Source organism: Aricia agestis, chromosome 1 (genome assembly GCF_905147365.1).
Source record: "Aricia agestis chromosome 1, ilAriAges1.1, whole genome shotgun sequence".
Classification (NCBI taxonomy): domain Eukaryota; kingdom Metazoa; phylum Arthropoda; class Insecta; order Lepidoptera; family Lycaenidae; genus Aricia; species Aricia agestis.
Genome location: NC_056406.1, coordinates 25273704 through 25294900, shown reverse-complemented (window position 1 = coordinate 25294900; position 21197 = coordinate 25273704). Strand labels below are relative to the sequence as shown.

The 21197-nt window shown below is 37.0% G+C and overlaps 2 non-coding genes across 2 annotated transcripts; both read left to right on the top strand.

The window, feature by feature from the left end:
* Positions 1 to 10781: 10781 nt before the first annotated feature.
* Positions 10782 to 10853, top strand: Trnaq-uug. The gene has a single exon. It is a non-coding gene; the product is annotated as a tRNA-Gln (tRNA).
* Positions 10854 to 19264: 8411 nt separating this feature from the next.
* Trnaq-uug lies at positions 19265 to 19336 on the top strand. The gene has a single exon. It is a non-coding gene; the product is annotated as a tRNA-Gln (tRNA).
* Positions 19337 to 21197: the final 1861 nt, after the last annotated feature.

Genomic DNA, 21197 nt, shown 5'->3' with positions numbered 1-21197 from the left:
ATGACCCGACCAAATGACGTTGGTCCGTCAACTGCCTAGGAATCAATTTATTCGATAGTACCTATTACTAGGTATAGCAATTTTAGGTAGCGATGTTAAAAATTAAATTGCCTTGAAACATAACGCAAATATAATAATTACATTATATTTGCTTTATGTTTCAAGCACGGAGCTCATACGAAGTAGCTCCGTGGTTTCAAGGCAACTTCAAGGCTACTGACTAATTGATAAAAAGTGTTGCGTGTTCAGAGCCATCTAGTGAGCTAACGAAGATTTAATGACGGTGGTGTTACACATTTGCTACCCACCTCATTGATTTGTAGACTTACTTCTGAGTTCAGTACGTGTTTATTGACAATTAAGGCTATACAATTCTGCAATACTTTATGTGGTCATGTTTGATGGACAAGCGGTTACGAATGTGTAGAATTTTCTTCTTTAACTGCTCATGATCTACGTAGATTGTGAATTCTTAATTAAATATACACATAATTAATTAATAAATTAATTATATGTATACTTCGAAATAATAGAGAGAATAATAGAGAGAAAAAAAGGCCTAAAGAAAAACTAGACGAAAACAATACGCTTGTAATCGAATTTCAAATGTATTTCGAAATATGTGAAAAAGTTGTTTGAACTTTCATATTTTTCAACGTTCAAAAACTTTATACAGCTCTTAAAGAAACTCAAAGACTAATAAGAATAATATTTTATAATATATAGAAAGAAAATTTTTAAGAATGATACGTAAAGAACCTAAAGCTATACAACAGTTATAAATATTTAGATTTCCATCCATCGTAACGATATCGACTTGGCCAGTAAAACCACTAACGGGGCAATAGCAATTCGTGTAATGGCGTCGCTGCAACAAATAAAAGTAAATTTACATGTGTATTAAAGTGCTCCATCTCGGAATGTGCCCGCGGGTGTCGTCAATGCGCTATTGCCGATAATTATCGAACGGTTACCGTGGGGGGCCATCACACGATGCGGGAACGACACGACCCTAACGACTTTTATATCGAGCTAAGGTTTACAGCAAGTTAAATGTTGGTCGTTGTTACGAAGAATAGAAATCGCTATATAGCTAAGCAACATAATACACTTCTGAGGTGTAGACGTTGTAGAAAGAGCTTATAATATTCTGTTTTTTAGGCAATACAAGGTATGTTCTCCTCGGACATCTATTTATAGGTATATAAAAATATTTTAGTAGGGTTGTAAGCATAATGGGATTTTAAAACTTATTAGAATCTTATTGCACGCGTTTTACAGGGAAAATACTTATCAAATCTTAGTTGAATTATTTTATTACAGCAATAGTCACGTACCGCATAAAACTTTCTACCAATAAACCTTTGTATGCGTAAATAAAACTATATCGTCTCGTGGTCGTTACGTGTGAAGGGCGCGGTCGTAAACGTGACGTTTGGGTTATCGCCCATAAGGTTTAGTGGTTGTTTGCATAATACCAGTTGCATCACGTTATCTATAATTACATTTTCGAGCGTCGAATATATGCGTCTATCGGAAGTCTATAAAATTAAACGTCTGTCATGTCAACCATATTATTTAAATGGTTGACTGTTAAGGTGCCTCTTCACAATGGTCTATGCTCTCCCACAAGCCATGATGGCAGACGATGGCAGTGGATTACCAGGTAATGAGCCATGCGCCATTGTGTCACGTCACCAAGTGATCGTGGTCTACAGTACACAATGCTAAAGATGGCCTATCGTAGACCATTGTGTACTGGGGGCTTTAGGAGTAGATAACTGTCACAAATTGGTTAGTATTTAGAATGTATTTAAGCAAAGAAGAACCTGCTTGATGAAAAGTGGAAGTCAATAAAAACAACTGCTGATTCGCGCATTGGCAAACCGTAACTCAAATATTGTCAATTCTGCCGTTTCATTACACAAGCAATATCAATATTTGAGCAATCCCCCTCATTACAAAGATAATCATATTATAAACCCAGCACAATGGACATTTATAAATAAAAACTCACTCAAAATACACATCGCTTGTTCTTCAACAATACAGTAGATAAAGGAAACCATACTGGCGCAACCGTAATATCCACAATCTCGAAAATAAACCCCAACACATTCGTCTCAAAGTTTCAAATGCTACACCACATAATTCTGGACATACCATCTTACTATTTCACAGCATCAAACTTTAACTAAACGGCAAAGACATCTTTAAAGTTATTGTAAATAGGGGTGACAGTCGTTTGCGAGCTCTCACTTGGGGTCTCGTAAAGCCGGAGGCCTATTTATGTCGGTTTCACACTTACAACAATAGTGTCATGATTCGTGATCCGGGATTACGCGGGATAAGCCGGGATTAGGCCGCGTTGCGGCAAACAAATGGCCTAACAAGTGTTCTAAGTAATTGAGTTCCACAATTGAATTTTCAGTAAGTAGCGTTGAAATCGATCTCACTGGGGTGTCAAATTTCATAACGCAATTTGAAGTTTTTTTCCTGCTGGCAATGTTGGCACGTTTTTCTTTAAGATTACCTTATCATCTTATCGGTTTCGTCAGGTTTAAAAATATGACATATCGATCCTAAACCAGTAGGCTATGGCATCGATGATGGAAGCTATATTGAGAAAGAAGAGTGTGAACTTTTAAAAATCAACATTAAATTTAATATACAGCTACGAGTAAGTAGAAAAAGACCCAAATGATATCTACGAGACTATACTTCCGATTTCAAACGTAACTTTACTAAAATTTACAATTGCAAACCAAACTCCAAAACTCGCAGCGTGGAATTAAACGGCAAAATTTTGAATTTAACGCCTAAACGCTTCATTAAGTGTATTGTTGTAGTCATTAATCAAGGGGGCCGAGGATCCCCGGGATTAAACCCAATTGTGTCACGCGCTTTGTCTAGACCGGGATAGTGATGTGCATAATTGAGGCGCGGCGTCTTTAATTGTTTCATAATAATACGAGAGATTTATCGTGTCTCAGCTTTGTAATATAATGTTACATTGACCCCTTACTACTACAAATATAAAGATCTAGACGTTGTTTAGACCGTTAATCTAAACAACGTATCTCTAATTATACAATGTATTTGCCATGTCTGTGAAGGGCTTTTTCTTACGCATTATAGGAGAGGAAGAAATAAGTATGTAATAATTATTTTATAGTCAGTATAAACAGTAAAACGCGTACATAATGCAACAACATTCTAATGCAATAAATCAATATGCAAGGTTGTTTTTTGCACAAGCCCTAGGAAAATAACAATTCTGCTGAGACTCTCAAGGATATTCAAGACATTGAGTAACGTAAATAATACTAATACTAATTGTCATTTAGTATACCGTAATAAGTAATTAAACATGAAACAAAAGCAATCACAGAAAACTTCAACGTACAAAAGGAAGATCGATGGAGTGGTCACAAAAACAAATCCTTTATTTACACCCGAAAGAAACCCACCACGCCGATTTTCCATTACGGCCTGTCTGCTGAAACCGCTAACGATCGCGTCCATCTCTTTCGCACCCCCCCAAAAAAAGATCTTCCCATCCCTTTCAAACCCTAGTGTGAAATCAGTCCGCCAAATTAAATCCCGCCTCAGATTATTACATAGCTCAGTGACTGTTCATAAATAACCCGCAGGGAACGTGTTGCCAGTGTTGCCAGCCTCCACTCTCCAGCTCGACCCAATTCGCAACAATTAATGAAAAATTCCCCGACAAATGCTCGTGTTGGATATATTTGTATTCATTCTGTTGTTTAATGATTGACATAAAGATCACTAGGCATTATCGTCGAGGGGCCCCCTCGACGATCAATGTGATTGTGCAATATCACTTATAATGGAGAATGTTACCTAATTTTGATTATTAGCAGTCCACATTCTCTGTCAAAAATAAATAATATTAGTGAAAGAATTACTTGGATACGTTAATTAGTTTCCGATTTATAAGCAAAACAAGTTGTAGGCCTGGAGATACTGACACAAAATTCTTGATCATTTGTACCAGTATGGCGGTTTTACAGTTTTAATTACGTAAAGGCAAAAAGACAAGTATGGCATTACGCTTTCGCCTACTTATTTTTTTTCGACTATCTGAAAATATAAGCATTTTTGTGGAACAAATCGTTCGACACTCGTTATTTATCCGACACGTTCAATGAACGCCCACGCGTTTGGGCTGCCAATGCGAGCGCTATGACCATCATAATTATACCCCTGTAAAACCGCCATACTGGTACAAATGACGAAGAATTTTGTGTCAGTATCTCCAGGCCTATTGTAACTATACGACGCGGGCACCCGGTAACGATGTGACGTCATAGCACAATTCCGCCGCGCGGGCCCCATACAATAAACGTGATTTTTTGCTCTATCTCAATAACGGCCAAGGCCTTAATTATATTATGTGTACTTTAATAATTAATAATAATATTGTAATAAAATAAAAAATTAAGGGTGGCTCCCATACAAAAATCACAATTTTTGGCCTATTTTGCTCTATAACGGTATGTGTATTCATGAGCGAGTCCGATTAGTAAAAAAATACAAATAAATAATCGGCCAAGTGCGAGTCGGACTCGCGCACGAAGAGTTCCGTACCGCCACAGTGATTTTTGTATGGGAGGCCCCCTTAAATTTTTATCTTATTTTAATATTTTTATTAAATATTATAGTACACATATAATTAAGACCTTTGTGAAAATTTCAAGTGCCTACCTGTTGCCGTTGTTGAGATAGAGCAAAAAATCACGTTTATTGTATGGGGCCCGCGCGGCAGAATTGTGCTATGACGTCACAAGCGGTCGAGGGACTGTTAGCGGGAATCGATATTTTTCGAAACTTTGAATCCCTATAAAATCAAAACTACTAGGTATTTTTGACTGCAACAAAAACTAGTGTATTTGTATACACACAGGCTTTACTGTGACAAAATTTCAAGCAATTTTTCATACCTAGTAACATTCTCCATTGTGCAATATTATTGACCATCTAGGGTTGATATTAAACGCGCCCACCCTTCAATCTTATTGTCAAATAAATTATTGTTCAATAATAATGGCCAATGATATTACATAATAATATGACTACACCAGTAACAGATGTGCGACACTGCCGCAAGAACACTACCGCATCTAGTCATAAGCCTTAAGGCTTCTACCGTCAAGTGGCGTTCGCCTGTAAGAGCCGCGCTAATTTTGATGGCGCTAACAAGTAAGTATAACAATTGCTTACTTACCACTGTAGTCACGTCCATGAAAAATAAAATAAAAATTGTTCATTTCAGACTACTCAGATCCATAAAATTGTTAGTAAAAAAACTTTAACATAGCAATAGCTATGTTAAAATTCTATTCGAAAAAGGGATTTAGTCCTATTTATCATAAAGTCGTAGGACACTATGGCTGCTGTCGCGGACCCTGGCCCATAGCGATGCAGTCCTTTTGCAGAGTATAGCTTCAAAAATCAAAACTATCCTCATCCGCAAAACCAAACATCGCTGAGGCGCTACAGAACCGCGGCAGCCGCAGCAGTGCTCTAAAAGCATTATTATATTGAATGCGTAGGGCACTGTATGTTTCATTGGTGTAGTTGGTCCATAAGCTGCAGGTGTAAAAAGAGGTGCAGTAAGCCTTAAAAAGAGTTATTTTTACGGCGTCCGTGCAACGACCAAATCTATGCACCAACATTTGCCATAATAGACAATGCCCTACGCTCTCTTTCGAAAACAATAAAACACACAAACTATCGTAACAATTTAAACCGGCCAGTGACATCGAGGTCCGCTAACCGTGGATTTGGGCGTGCATTCCTGTGCGACATGACGCCCTATATTAAACCGTGATTTATTGCATCGAATTCTCGTCGGCAATTAGTGCGTGCCGCCCTCGCCGCCCCAGTCGACGACAAATTACGACTTTAATTAATTGTTTTTGTGCAATCGCTTAGCTTCAGGTTGGGAGCACTTGTTCAAATGGTAAACTGGTAAACAAGTGTTAGTTGTTTGTTAGGTCGAGGACGTATTGAATGTGATGGTTATAGCTACGCATTCGGTTTGAAAATAATGTAAAGACAAACAGTTAAGTTTTCATTGGTATCCTTTTAATTAGTGAAGATTTAGAATAACAAATCATGATAAAAATATTAAAAAATGCTTCATCACAATATTACACATAGCTTTGAACGTTGAGTTAGGTATGATGTCAGGCCGGATTAAAATCCTTACTTAGTGCTTCCTGATTCCTGAAATACCAGATAACAATGTTATTAACAATTCGTAACAAAAATTGGCGAAGGGGCTATAGAGGTTACCTGTTGTTGTTACTTGTAAACCCTGGTTAAACCTAAACGTGACACAACCAGGCCTCGCGGATCACGACTGGGTTTAATACGCCATTATTGTTACCTGTAAACCCTGGTTAAACCTATCGTGGTACAAACAGGCTTCACTAATTACATTGGGTTGCTATCATTATAATATCTGTAAATCCTGGTTAACTTAACAAGGGTTTACGGGGCCTATCTAACGTGACACAACCAGGCTCCGCGGATCCCGGGATTGTGTTTAATCGGGCCAACGCCATTAATAACGGGCCTGTTAATTGAAGTTCTAGTTGCCGCTGATATTTCAGATATAGAGCACGGCGGTTTATCAACCTGCGGTTAGCTGGTCCCCGTTTATTGCAGGGTAAGATCTGCCGAATGCTCACGCTCATGGGTAGACTGTGTACCGAAAAATGCGCGCTTGTATACGATGTACTATCACAGAAGTTGATTCATAGGCAGATGGCAGACCTACGTAGTTTGGTCACGTTTAGCCCGGCCGCACATTCTCCGAATTCTGATCAGAAACAGTTGAATTTCGCCGGACCGCCACCCCGCACACTATCCGAAATATCCTTCCGGCGAGTTCGAGCTCACTTGGCTCAGTATAAAATCTAAGAGACAGCGCGGACGTTCAACTGTTTCTGATCAGAAATTTCGGACAATGTGCGGCCGGGCTTAGTCAAACCCATCTGACAGATCATGAATAGAGGATACACCAGGGGCGAGAGAAATTGAAAATAGGTATTTGAAAATGTATTGCTGTCTCACCAATCTCAAGTCTCCCACCGCAGAGCGCGATAGAGACAACACGACAAAAGTTGTAATAAATGAACAGAAAATCTTCGATTCGTTGTCCGCTGATTCCTTCTCAAAAATTTAACCGATTTAAGTACTTTTTTCATTAAGAATTAAAGCAAGGCTTGAGCTGTGTTCCTATGTTTTGTTTTATTTTTGTATATTTTAGCCAAATTTGTTTTCTGGGTGTTTGAACACAGAGGAAAATCTTGCCTTTTATTTGGTTTTTGGACGTTCTTATCTTTTTTAATAATAAAATTATGAAAAAAAAGAAAACATAGGGACATGCTATTAGAGGCCATAGATATTCAGGAAAAAAATCATAACTGTACCGGCATTATCCAGGGAGGAAACAGGGGAGATCGTTTGTATGGAAAAACTGCGGTGTCGACCCGCGTTACAGTAAAAAACCGTGTTGGGTATGTTTTTACCGACTTCCAAAAAGGAGGAGGTTATACGTTCGGCTGTATGTATCTTTTTTTTTTATCCGATAGATAAGCCTGTAGTATATACAGAAATAGTTGAGATTTAGACGAATTCTGAAAAAGGCACTAATATAGAGTAAGAGTTATTTAATACTTTTTGTTCATATTATTATTGTTTTAACCTTGGAAGTCGGTTTTAATTTTTTGTAAAAAATAATAGATTGCTTGTTTTCAAATTAAAGTGTATGCTTGAACCAATCTATGTACTGGAAGCTTAAATCACTCTCCTCTGTTGGCAAAATAGGAATCGCTTTTTTTACAGAGGTATTTTTGATTGATTATTCTGTGTTATAAAAGTTCAATCGTGTTATGCTATGGGTAATTCAAAGACAAAGACATGATGAATACTGACAATGAACTATAATTTCTTAGCTTTAGTCATTGCTGAGAAAAATCGATATAGCTGCAGCCAAATTATCAAGGCGTCACCTTAAGTTGACATAATCCGACCAAAATATGACGTTGGTCTATCAACTGTCTAGGAATCAATTTCCTCGATGGTACAAGCTGATTTCTCTTCTTTGTTAAAAGTTGCAGTTGCTTACGAAAGCTGTGCACAATGTCTTCAGGAAACTACGAAAACTGTTCAGTGCCTACGAAAACTGTAATGGCGCCTGAAACTGCGTAGATGTCTACGAAATCTGTATATAATATAATAATTATGTGCCTACGAAAACTGTACTTATAATTAAAACATGTATTAGTCATATCTCCAAATATATATTAGTTAACTTAATTTGAATATAAACTGGGAAAAGATTATAAGATTTCAATTCTGTTATCGAAGTGATATTTTATGAATATTGAAATGCAAAAATGAAAAAATCCTAGTGTGTAAGCTGTACATAACATGATTGCGCGCAGGTGTGTACATGCCAAAGTGAATTGCGGACGGAAGATGGGGCGCTAAAATGAAGCACGGACTATTGAAACATGATAACATTAAAAAAATACATGTGGTGTGTGTGGAAACGACATTAGACATGTATTAGGTTTATTTCGTTACGGAATTTCTTGATTCGGTCGCTGCGCTTTAAAAGCTATGCAATAACTTAAAAATATTTGAAGGGGTTACAAAACAATGAATATATTTTAACCCCCCTCCAAAAAAAGGGCTGTTATGAGTTTCACGTATCTGTCTGTCTATCGGTGTGTGTTGTGGCTGTGGCAACGTAGCATCATAAGAGCAAAGTAGACAGAGCTATGTTTATTGTGATAAGAGGGTTGATAGCTCGACATTCCTATTAATTACTAGCTGTCACGGCAACGTTGTTTTGCCATAAAATGATTTTCCCTGTTTTCCTGCTTTTCTCTTGAAGTTTTTTCTTTTTTTTTCTATAGACCTCACGGAGCCCGAGACCTTTGCAACGAATGCAAAACCGTGGAAATCGGTTCGTGCGTTCTGGAGTTATAGCGTCAGGAAGGCGTTGCTTTTGTCCATGAGTAGTATACTCCTGAGTTAAAATATAGCATAAAACTCTTCAACGCTGTTCTTTCAGTCCTCCAACCACCCACACAGAAATGTGCAGAGTGATGTCTCATTTTCTGGGGCATTACATTAAATATTCCTCTGTCTTAGTATAGAGTATTAAAAGAACTCCTGTATTCTACTTCAGAGTGTCAATAAAGTTTCCTACTGCGAACATAGTCAAATAATATTTGAATCCTTTCCACATAGCACGATACGTGGGAGAGCCATGCTTCGGCACGAATGGGCCGGCTCGACCGGAGAAATACCACGTTCTCACAGAAAACTGGCGTGAAACAGCGCTTGCGCTGTGTTTCACCGAGTGAGTGAGTTTACCGGAGGCCCTATCCCCTACCCTACCCTCCCCTATTCCCTTCCCTTCCCTACCCTTCCCTATTACCCTATTCCCATTTAAAAGGCTGGCAACGCACCTGCAGCTCTTCTGATGCTGCGAGTGTCCATGGGCGACGGAAGTTGCTTTCCATCGGATGACCCGTTTGCTCGTTTGCCCCCTTATTTAAATAAAAAAAAACACTAACTTCCAGCGACATTTTAGCCGTGTGATCAGCGGATCGCTTTCCAATATAAATCATTCGCTGTCGCAGCGTATTGGATTAAGATTTGGCGATGGTATTGGATGGGAGCGCCTCATCTCGCGAGTGATGCCACTGTAAAACTCCTATTGACGCGGAATTTCCCCGGAGATACATCATGCTTTCGCTATTTGTATAATCCTGGTAGGGAAATGGAGAAGCTGAAAGATCGAACGATATTTCCTGCTTCTTTCGAACGCTGGAACAGTTTTGTTTCCGAGTATGTACTATTGCAACAATTGATTCATTCATGGCGAATCTATAATATTATTTGGTCAGACTACGTCAATTCAATGTTTGCTGTGATCAGTTGGCTGGGTTTGACATTGCGCGACCAAATTACTTAGGTTCGCAATCAGCCTATGAATCAACTTTTCTGTTAGTGCATGTATATTTTTGGCGCATTTAGCCTTATAATCTGGTCAAATATTTTGGAAAGAAGTTTTATATTCGTCTTGGCGAGTGACATTAATTACGAAGTAAAGTTCTTTATTGTTTAATGCCTAGGATATATTCTTTTTAGGCCAGATTGAAATGAAAAGAGGAAACAAAATGACGAATTAGATTTCAATTACTTTCTTAATTAACGCTAACTTATTATTAATTTAATCACGGGCGTATAACCTATAGCTTTGATAAGGTGGGGGGGGTCCCTAACGTAAAAAGGCGGCCAAGTGCGAGTTGGACTCGCCTATGAAGGGTTCCGCAGCAGCAAAAAGTTAACGTGTTTAGGAAATAAAAAAAATACATGTACCTCGCCGATTAAAATCGGTGCGGTAGGCATATTATATACTGTCGATTGGACAAGTAACATGGATAGTAATGGGGGGGGGGGTCCGGACCCCCAGGGGCCCCCTCTTATATACGCCCATGAATTTAATAATGTTTTAGTAGACTTTCAACAGATGTGAATAGAGTCATAGATAATAATAACTAAATCACCATTCACCACACAGGAATGAATCATACACATTTGCAAAAGTATGTTTATATACTAGTTTCAAATGTCAAAATGTACAACTGCATCACATTAATTTAATTTTTATTATCTGAATATTCATCTCGATTAATATTTGATTACTTACCTACTTATCATCATCAGGTTCCATGGTGTAATGGTTAGCACTCTGGACTTTGAATCCAGCGATCCGAGGTCAAATCTCGGTGGAACCTATATTTTTTAACAGGTAGGTAATTCAAAATCATGTTAAATGAGGAACTCTTCAGGAGGGCCAGCCGAGGAGGTCGATTACGGGCCAACGTGGAGAGTTCGCATGAATGGACTCGAAGCCTTAAAGGTACACATAATATAAATTCTTACATAAAACTAAATTAGCTAATTGCTAACACAGTTATTATGCGATGCTTGAATCAGTCTTCGATTTTGATCATATTGATTCATATTAAAGTCTCTACAATACATAAGTATGTACGTCCGTATCAGCATGATTTGTCTAAAGGAGTTATTCAGGGGCGAGTGATCCCAGGGTGAATATTTTATTAAACGGCCAAGTTTGGTGCCATCAGTCTTGCCCGCAATAATGTCGCCGCGCGTCGCCGGGACAAATCGTCCCAGTGTGTAAATGGAATTGTGGTCTGATTCTACTCTGTGGGATTTAGTATGTATGGGTGAGGGAGTTTGAGTTTGAAAAAGATAAAAAGAGGAGTTTGACGCTAAATGAATTAAGCTCAAGGACTTACTTACACCTCTAACAAGTAGTCATCAATTGCAAATAATAATATTATCTATGGAGCTTCACACGACGTCAGTCTGGCCCCGTGAAAAGTACCTGAAGGACTTGTGTTTCGGGTACCAGACGACGTGTAGAAGGTGTACAAATATTCAAATAGATTTTGCAGTTTCAGCGTAGCGTAGCGCTTAGCGAAGAGGTTTTTTTTTTTTAATTTAAGGTGCCTATATAGAAACTTTTATAAAATATCTATGGACGCTTCACACCAAGTCAGTCTGGCCCCGTGCTAAGTACTTGAAGGGCTTGTGTTACACCAGACAACGGAAATATATTATTTAATACGTTTATACTATACATATATTTAAGATTTTTATTAGGGAAATAATAATATACGAGCGAATAAAAATTACTTTGCGACTTATGATGAACATACTGTTTTAATAACATGAGCGGTATTAATTTGACTAAGCGAAAAATAAACTAAACTAACGACTAATATTAATTTATAATAAAATCCAGAACGAGCTTACAAAATGTGGATTGCGATTAATCTATTTCAGATATTAAAATTCTATCCGAGCGACTGTATTACTAAGTGAGCGACTGGAAATACATAGCGGGCAACTTCAATATTTTTTTTTAATGAAATAAGGGGGCAAACGAGCAAACGGGTCACCTGATGGAAAGCAACTTCCGTCGCCCATGGACACTCGCAGCATCAGAAGAGCTGCAGGTGCGTTGCCGGCCTTTTAAGAGGGAATAGGGTAATAGGGGAAGGTAGGGATGAAAAGGGAACGGAATAAGGGAGGGTAGGGAAGGGAATAGGGTAGGGGATTGGGCCTCCGGTAAACTCACTCACTCGGCGAAACACAGCGCAAGCGCTGTTTCACGCCGGTTTTCTGTGAGGACGTGGTATTTCTCCGGTCGAGCCTGCCCATTCGTGCCGAAGCATGGCTCTCCCACGTCATTATAGATTCAATTTTTCTAAGTGAGGTTATTTATTACGAGCTACTAAAAAGTTCATTTTGAGCAAACTTTTGTGAGCTGCTTTATTAATGATAATTGGTTACTGATATTCTATTTGAGGCTTTATATTGGGGGCGGGGCGACGAATCGTTGCAGTCAGGTGAATTGGGCTGCGGACCAATACGACTTTTTTGGGTTAGGTTAGATGGTTATGGCCATCGTGGTTATTTTTTTGTAAACCACCCAGAAGTAGTTATATAATATAAACGGGGTTTACCCCCCCCCCCCCCTCCTCCCATGCCCCCTAAATCGTTGGGTATGATTCTAAACTTTTACCGTTATATCATTTAAGTTCCTACAAATAGAAAAACACATAATATTTTCGGATCATCAAATCAAAGTATGAAATCCTTTCTATCTCTGTTAGCTACCACTTTTTTTTCACATATAAAATTGTTGTTCCTCTTATCCAAATGAAGCTACTCACAAAAAATTTGCTTGATAGCAATAAAAAAAAATTGTTCTATCCCTGTCCGTAGTAGTCCCTGAATAAAAGTGTTTTATCAAATAATTATTTCATATTCATTTTTTTTGTTTTAATGTGTGCTCATTATACTCTTCTCATCAGTGTATTTTTCAAAGTGGTTTTTGTATTAGAAACACATTTAAGATAAAATGCCGCTCAGTATAAAAATTACATTTGCCAAATATTGAAAAAATGCAGGACGTAACGTTGACACTCAAACAGATATTAGGTCGCTCAAAAATTATAAAGCTGCTCATTTTGTATTTTAAGTAACTCAAATAAATAATTTCTAAGTAGCTGTTCTGTTAATTTCTCGTCACTCACTCTCAGTCGCTCAAATAGTAATTCTATAACCCAAATTTAGTAATTTTGACACCTAAAACTGTAATTTACAGTCACTCGATTAAATACTACCCTTTTTATTATATGATACACATATTTAATACACATCCAGGAACTTTTGAAAAACTTTTTGTTCCGTCGGCGGGATTCGAACCCGCGACCCCCGGCTTGAGCTACCAACAGCCCACCAACTGAACCACAGAGGTCGTCAAAAATGTACGAACACCTCTACGTTTTCTAAGCTACTGTATATTGACACACTTAAAATATTGTAATTTGTAATCTACAAATATGCAAACTACAGGTATATTTTACATTGATGCACTAAAAAACCATAGATCTCACAACAAGTACAACATAGCACAATAGACATATCATTCTGTCTACTCTGAACATAGCGTGGTAATTTTTTGTCAATGATTTCCACAAACAAACACGAAACACGAGAACATTTTAAGAATGCATATTACGGGAATAAGGAAAAAATAAAGGGGCAGAAGCGCTGTCAGGTCCGAAGACCATTTGTCGCCATCCACGTAGATTGCGTTTGAAATGAAAAGTGGGTAGTTTCAACTTTTTTCATACGCTCCCTCGTAAATACTTGTCGCGGCCGCGCGTCAACCGGTGACTGATTTGTTTCGGAAAATTTCTTTTTCTCGCACACTTTTCTCATTTCTCTTCTTTTATTGTCTTCTGTAATGACAGTTAGTAGGTATAGACAAGTCAATGGGTTAGGCTTCAAATATAAGGCTGAGTCATAAATGTTATTATTTTTCACATGTGTAATGTACTTAGGCCCAATTGCACAGAATATATATATACTTATGTTTTACGACTACAATATACATAATATAATATACTTACATCTGGGTTACTATAACCTAAATCTATGTGCGAGTTTACGTTATCTTGGTATATTTAAAATAAATCTAATTTTATTTTAATAAACACTTTTAACCGACTTCCAAAAAGGAGGAGGTTATACGTATGTTTGGCTGTGGATATTTTTAATAGATTGCATCACATTTGCATGTTAAGTAATATCATAAACGATAGTAAATCTAAATATGCAAGTATGTCAATCGATTTCACTGCTAACATTTTAATCAAAGTGAATAAAACAGCTCTCCTACAAATTCCAATTTGACATTTTGCTGTTATATTTGGAAAGGGGCGATAAAATATTTTATATGGACTCAAAAGCCTTTCAGAGATGCATCGACGCGGATGTCCGGACTCCCTGCGGTGCACGAGATATATCTTGAGATATGTCTTGGGCTTTTGAAATAAAATATTTTGAACACGATTTTAACCGGTGAAGTTACTGTCTACGGTCAACATTCTTAATTTATAAGTATTGTATTAAGAGAAGACAATTTTTATATTCGCAATCAAAAATTTCTGTAATAAGTATTAAAGTTGTGTATATTTTACACTTTATTTATACTGAATTCTTTGATCACATAATGTGATCGAAGACTGAATTAGTCAAAACATAATAATATTTTAAAACTTTTCAAGACTTTAGAGTTTTCTTTTAGAAAATAGAAAGTGTGCATACAGAAATGATATAAAAATAAGGCAGCAGACGAGCAAACGGGTCACCTGATGGAAAGCAACTACCGTCGCCCATGGACACTCGCAACATCAGAAGAGCTGCAAGTGCGTTGCCGGCCTTTTAAGGGGGAATACGCTCTCTTCTTGAAGGTTTGCAGGTCGTATAGGTCCGGAAATACTGCTGGTGACAGTTCGTTCCAGAGTTTTATAGTGCGCGGCAGAAGGTTACGCGAGAAACGCACGGTGTTAGATTGCCACTCATCAAGGTAATGAGGTATGATTGCGAATAATTCCTCAGAGCACCTTAAGCCTACATTAAAAAAGGAGTCTAAAGAGGCCGAAACAAGAAAAAATTTATCTAGAAATGCATAAGTACCAAATATATATGACTAAGGTAGAGCCGCGTTCGCACCTTTCGTTGAGGCCCACACCAAAATGGCTATACTTACCTCACAGGCTCTATTTGAAACTCAATATCTTCAGATCCGTCCTAAGCTCTTGTATATCATACCTGGGCAGCACGTTAAATATTGACAAAATAAAAATGTAAAATAACGGACGTGAGCGTTAGCGACGCGGACGTAACCGCCAAGGAGCCATTCCATTTCCAATGTTTCCAATAAATATCTTATCGAGTTACAATGAGGGATAAACGACGGGGGACCATCTTCCGAAACGGGTAAAAGGCATAAGCGACGTTTGGGTCAAAATGACTTATTAGACGTCTGCAACTCCGTTTCGCCAAAATTCATTTTTCGCGTGGGAACCGTACATTTTACGGGCTGAAAAGTAACCTACGTGATACGTCCTTTCCCAGAACTCAAAGTATCTCCATACTAAAATTCAGCAAAATATGTTCAGCGGTTTGGGCGTGAGGAGGTAACAGACAGACAGACTTTCGCATTCATAATATTAGTATGGATATGGTAGTGTGGATGCCGCTTTTGCAGTTCTTTTTGGCGCTCAAACCCTTTGGCATGTCGATATGTAAAGAGTTTTCTGAATTCTGACAGCTATTAATAAAATATAAGTAATTGTAGGTTGCGGATACGTTTAGTGTTTGGTAAATGGAATACCCTGAGGGGTTAGTGCGAGTTTTATTCGATCATACGCGTCGAGCACGTTAACGCGAATTTATATGGAATCAAAGAAGCGCCATCTACTGGCTAACGTGGATACTGCTTTGATCCCATATAAATTCGCGTTAACGTGCTCGATGCGTCCGATCGAATAAAACTCGCACTAACCCCTCTGATCAACCTTTTTTTAAATATTGATGCTACTAAGTAAAATGTACATCGAAAGACAGACAGACCAATTTTTGAATTTGCCTTTACATTAGGACGTCTAGGATTCAAGGGCATTTTTCATCGCATGCCCTCTTCGAGCGACAGGTTTACCGATAGTACATAATATATAAATTATAGGTCTACAACAACTTTTAAATACGTTCATTATGTAATGTATGGCATTTATCAACAGACAACTAAATAAAAAAAAATCCGTACCATCAAAATGGGCAGAGCAGTTTCGATTGCAATGCAATGATAACTATCTCCCATCTCATATTAATAGTTCTATAGGTAATATGACGTACAAAACTAAATAACCTATCACCAAAGTCATAAAGGGGTTTAAAAAAAATCAGTTCCACCACAGTCTTAAATTCCATTCAAATCGCGCCATCAAGCATATCAAAGCAAGATTTGAAATTTGGTAGTGCATGGATTGTGTCCCTGGGGCGCTATGCACAGAAACCTTAACCGCCGTCTATTACCGGTTATTACTATACGCCGCGCCTTGAATTAACTGATTAGGTTAATTAAAAAAAAGTCAACTCTTTCGTTCGCAGCGCCAAGGGATTGAGTAGCGTGTCACTTCAAATCTATGTGGGGCCAGTTGCACCGTAGTTGCTACATGTTAACCAGTGTTTACATGTAAACAAGCGTTATTACTGTTTGAGTCGTAAGTTTTAGTAGCTTTCCATACGCCTAATTTTTGAGTACAACTGTACAAAGATTAAAACAATATGGTAAGACGATTTTCTTGTCATTCATTTTTCCAATCACGTATCACCTATTATTTATTAACCAGTATTGAATTTCAATAAAATATTACGTAAACGAATAGGACTCTAGAGATACATACCTAATATTGTGAAAGGAGAGAGTTCATCATTCTAAATCTTAAATCGTGACGCTCATCGCGACGCTACTAATACGTAGCTTTCATTCATTAACTGGAGTTAAATAATCTATGGTATTTCCGGACCTAACCCTTTCGATTCCCCAAGATAGTTATCGCACGAACAGTGGACATTACCTGTGAATTATTATTTCTGATTAATAAATTGTGGCTCCCGCTAGACCAGGGCGGGGGCTGCGTCAATTATGAAATTTGATGCTTTTTCATTAAAACCTACGGGGCCCAGGAGGCCAGGCTTGGCCGTTACTGGGTTACGGGCTGACATGTTAAAGGTTTTTTCGTGTCATTTGTCGTAATACGAGTACGTTGGCTTTATTTATACAGAAAGTGATTAAATTCTATTCAACTAGGTGGAATTTCTTTTAGGTTCATGTTTCCTGTTTTGTTAAGATTTGATAGTGTGTCATAAATCACAATATTTTTGACCTAAGTATACATAGTAGAGTTTCAGACAGAAGGATGATATAAATGCAATACATTGCAATGTAAGTAACATCAACAATTTAATTTCAATTGATATTTTAGCGGCAAACATCTGTAACTACAATTACAATTATTACAAGTATTTACTACAACTCAAATTATTACAATAGATAGAATTATAGAACGGAACTTCGGCATGGTGTATTTAGACACTTGAATGAAATCGAAAATTTGAGAATCATTAACCCTTAATTCGACCCTAAATAGCGGGCTATACGTTTACTTTAAAAAAATCTTGCTCGTAAATTATTCCATATTTTAATGAGGTTTCTGTATTATACTATTAAAAAACTCTTCTAGTTTTTATAAAAAAATACTATTGTATATGTTTCGAATAAAAATAACATAAAAAATCTAAAAGTGTAAACCAAAGTCGACCGTTTGCAGGATACGTTTTTAAATAATGTTATTTATAATATTTACAATGGTCTAAGTTACACTTTAGCAATAATTATTAATTGTCAACTATCTGAATCATGCGACTGAGAAATAATTTGGACAAATCTGCTTTCATATCATACCTATAATTATGCCTAAAGTATATGTCTAGCCGATTATACATTGCCGCTTTTCTGAAATCACACTACGAAATTCTATGTATAGCGGGTTTTACTTCCTCGAATTAAAGGTGAAGTCGGTACTATCATCCTGGACCTGTTAACTGCTGCATCTGGAGCTGTTGGACTTATTGGACTTATACTTCGTTCATGGTCTTCATTATACTTAATGTTTCGATATTTGGTCTCAGATTTGATAATATATATGGGAAAATTGTTCGGCCCCTTTAGTCTTAGCTTACTTTTGTACTGGTCTATGAAAAATAATTTGTTTATTCTAGGAATTTAACATTTCTACCCACTCTAAGCTCTTACAAAAGCTTTCTTTTCCTCATTGAATGAGATATAGCTTACTGAAAAAAAGTTTTTCTGATAATTTTGTAAAAATTGGTAAATTGCTAGTTTGAGGCATTTTTTTTAAGTCGTCAATGATTTTTTAACAAAAAATACGTGAAAGTCCAGATGTCTAGATGAAAACCCTCACCAACCACCTTGACTAAAACACTTTTAGTAGGCACTTAGATGGCTACCAAATTGGTTTTTGATATAATATTACCTTTTCCAATGTTTATCCTATGATTCTCTAGGCATATGACTTTATTATAGGTCATGAAACATTGTGCTAGAGCTTTCAAAGTTTCTGTCATTACTGCGCTTTTACCAACCCCAATAAATGTCGCTGTTTAAGCAAATCGATATAACAATCTAAAGAAACAGCTATTATTTGTCCCAACTTAGCCTAAAAACAAATTAATTCTTCTAAATTTATTTTATTTCTAAAAAAATATTATAAATTGGAAGTTTGTTTTGTAGGAACCCGGCAATGTATAATATACTACACTATCATTTTCTCGAAAATTGACAAAAAGGGATTTTTTCAAATATTTTTCTGTACATCTTTAGATACTAAAGGAAAGGTATATGAACAAAAAAATTTAAAAATCGCGAAAAAAAAAAACCGTCGAATTAAGGGTTAATAGGGCACAAAAATCAAGATCATTTTTAGGTGTTCCGTACCCAAAGGATAATACGGGACCCTATTACTAAGACTTCGTTGTCTGTCCGTCTGTCTATCCGTCTATCTGTCCGTCTGTCTGTCTCCAGGCTGTATCTCAAGAATCGCTATAGCCATTTTTGCTCGATTGAGGTACGGAACCCTTCGTGCGCGTGTCTAACTCGCACTTGGCCGATTTTTAAAGCTAAAATCCCTTGTCTAAAGCTACCGAAAATTTCAAACAAAGACTCCACCAACAAAACGGTTCCATGGTGTAATGGTTAGCACTCTGGACTTTGAATCCAGCGATCCGAGTTCAAATCTCGGTGGAACCTTGCCTTCTTTTTGATTACTTTTTAATCAATACTTTATGAACGTATTCCAAACAAGGTAATTTTTTCAACTACTTTTAAAACTAAATGCAGTGAATTAAGGGAAAATTTCTTGTTCTCCAATGTAAATGTTCCCATCCACTGACTGCTTTGATTTTAAGTAATTTAAATTACTATAACTAGCTAACAAGAATCATTTAAACCATAGGTAACCAGAGAATACTTTGGTCCAGCAGGAGAAGAGTAAAAAAACTTTATATAAAATATTTTTGTGTATGAAATTCCATGACTGTCATGGTTAGGACCACAATGTCAAATGCATGCTGTAAAACTATTTCCAATTTTAACCCCTGCAGGCAGCAGAACGATCAGCCTATTTCAGGCAATTACAATACTGCCTAGGGTTCGTAATTTGTTTACAGAACCTCCGTTATCAGCTATTATCAGTTAATTGTTGCCATAGATACGATGACCAATCCAATCCCAGTAAAAGGTACAGTTGACGACTAAAAACTGTTGAGGGCTATATTTTCATCGATTGGTTTATAATGCGATTATTAGAATAAAGAAGAATAACAATATGAATATTTTTATTTTGTCGTGTTTTTTAAGTTTCTTGTCACCACAACACATGTAAATCAAACAATAATACAGAAGTGCTTAGCATTAATTTCTACAATACCTACAATACATGCATTGTGTGATGTCAAAATTGGCCCAGGCTCAGCTATACACAGCAAGCTAGCTCGCACTGGTATTCTGCCAGGGCCAATGAGTGACTTCACCACAAAATAAGGCGTAAAATCTATGCTATACTTGAATGGCCAATTTCAAGATGTCCCTAAGTCCACTTAGGGATTTATGCACTATTAACACTGCTGAATCAGCTTATCATTTTCTATGGTTCTGTATTACAAAAATATTTCTAAACCGTTCCTAAAAGGGGGTATGAAACTGTTATACTGTATTCTTTAAGTTGTATGTATTCTATCATATTATCTTTACAAAAGAGAGTATAAAATAAAACTAACTAAGCATAAGCTGCGTCTCCATTGGATAATAGATAATTATAGGCTATGACTGTGAAATGTCACAGCCATAGAAAATCTAATTGAGACGACATATCTAGGTAATGAGGTAATGACTAATGACCTAGGTAAGTTGTAAGTCCAGGTAATTTGTGAGTACATAGGTCACTTCACACTTGATGCAGACAGTATAGAATGAAATAGAAAAAATCAAACACCAAATAAATTGTTTGTTGAAAATATCAACAACAGATTTAAAATAAATGACAAACTAAATAACCAAATTCTCACTTAATGCTGGTACACTATTATATCTAATCATAATTCATATCACAAAGCTAAAAGGAGCCTTAAAAACCGACTATTTTCCGTCCAACTATACTTAAACCTTTAACAGCTTGATATATGGTTTTAGTATTCAAATACGTCAACGACGGGCACTACTCGGCATTTAGTTGTCCATTTCGTTAATAACGTAACAAGCTATGGGGTGTTCAAGCTATTAGCCGTCACGTAAATACCTGGTTATTTCACCTTGATGAGTGGGCCTTTCTGACTCTAAAAAATCTAATTTTAAGGCTACATTTAGGCTAGGGTTAATAGTATACTATTCCAAGTGTCTACGAAACAAAGAAGTTAACCTCTGTTTTAAAAAACTCAAACTCAAACTTTTTATTCAGAATAAATGTTTGCAAATATTCTCTGAACGTCTACATGATGCCTACCACCGGTTCGGGAACTACCCCGGCGAGAAGAACCGGCGTTTTAGATAATAATATCAAATAAAAACAAGGTAAATTAAGAATATTATAATGTTACAATGGGATAATTGCACC